Source organism: Athene cunicularia, assembly GCF_003259725.1.
Source record: "Athene cunicularia isolate RWA chromosome 26 unlocalized genomic scaffold, athCun1 chr26_part2, whole genome shotgun sequence".
Taxonomy (NCBI): domain Eukaryota; kingdom Metazoa; phylum Chordata; class Aves; order Strigiformes; family Strigidae; genus Athene; species Athene cunicularia.
Window position 1 is genome coordinate 2,232,918 of NW_020799137.1, and position 1,753 is coordinate 2,234,670.

The window sequence follows — 1,753 nt, forward strand, 5'->3', positions numbered from 1 at the left end:
TGGTGTGTCCACGCGAGGGCCAGGTGTGCTTAAAGATGGGGGCTGCTCTCCTGCACCCACTGGCCTCGGCAGCTTTCATCCCAGAGGAAGAGGGTTGGGAAAAAAGGGTGATCCCTATGGATGAGGCCAGAGCAGGATGGGGTTTGTTTCATGTTGGCTTGAATGTCTGACACATCCCAATGGCCTCGTCCGGGCTGGCAGGGGAAAGGTGAGTACGTGGGATGGGCTCGGGGGGGAAGAGGCAGCTCCCAGCCCTGGTTTGGGGTCATTTGGGGAACAGGGATGTGTCTGGGTGGGTTATTCTGGAAAGAGATGGATGTGGTTGGGAAACACGGCCGCATCCCCACTCCGCATGGCTGGGGCATGGAGAAAAGCCTCCCCGCTGCCCCCAAGATGGGGGTTTTTTCCCAACCCAGAGGGGATGCAAGGCCGGCAGGAAGAGGCGGCCGCTGACTCAGTCCCCCCCAGGGGAAATTCGCAGTTGAGCAGGTTTACACACAACGATGATTTGGCCCCAGATCATCCAGGTTGCAGGACACGCTGCTCCCTTTGACGCTAATTAGCAGGTTTGGGCAGAGCCAGGAAGAAGTTAGCACCTCCCAAAGAGGTCAGGAGAAGGCAGCCCCCAGGAAAGCCCTGACTTTGTTTGTCAATAAAGAACCTGGGTTTCCAGGGCAGCCCCTTCGGTACCTTTCATCATCCCTCAAAGTATTTGATAATGAGTTTGGGGCCAGATGCTGAGTCACCTCGGCCCAAGGCTGAGCACCGACTGGCAGAACCAGTTGTCCCAAATATGCCCAGGCGTCGGGTGGGAATAAGGCAGGAGAAAGGTGCTGCCCGCCCCTCTCCTCCACCCTCAGCTTGCATCACCCCAAATAATAACAGTAATATATTTTAAAATAATTTTAAAAAGGCTGACAGCTGCTGCGTCAGATTCTCCGCACTTTTCCCCGAACAAAAGTATCCACTTCTGGGTAAAAAGCAATGTAGGTTTTCCAGTTTTTAGGTTTTTAGTTGTCTCAGCCCCTGAAAGAGGATGTGCCGTGTTCTCAGTAAATCTAAAAGAGGCAACGGTGGTGGCGAGTCCTTCCCGGCCGGCGCGAGGGCTGAGCCGCAGCTCTGTAACACTTCAGGGTTTGTGCTTTGGTTATCGTTTATTATTTTTTTTTTTTAAAGAAATACTAAAGGAGCCGGGCGCTCACCAGCACTTCCAGTAAAACCCATTCGATTTCAAGCAATTCATCCCACAAGTATGTGTGGGATGCTGGGAACTCCTTGGTCTTGCTCGGGCGCGGGAGCCCAGATGGGCTTCGTCTGGAATAATTCAACTCCCGGTGGCTGGAGCTCTTTGCTCCACATGCTAATAGAGTGAGTAATCAGAGACCTCCATCCAGTAAATTATTTATCTTATCTCTGGAACTCAGGGAAGCATCTCAGACAGTGACTTCTGAGGGGAAAAAAAAAAAAAAAAGGGGGGGAAAAAAATTAAAAAGAAGATTGTTAGTCAAGAATCCCCAGCTGGAGTCGCCACTTTTACTAGAAAAGGGAAAAGTTCAGGCAGCGGTTTGCCGGTGATGAAGTAACGGCGGCGCGGGGCGGGATTGCGGGATGGGGTCCTGGGGGTGCCGAGCGCCACCGGGAAGTTGTGAGATGGCAGGAAAAACCTAACGAATAAGCCGCTGATAAAACATGGGGGGCTTGGCACGGGTCGGGGAGCTCCGCGGCTCCCAGCCGGGCGGTTCTGCCGGCCCGG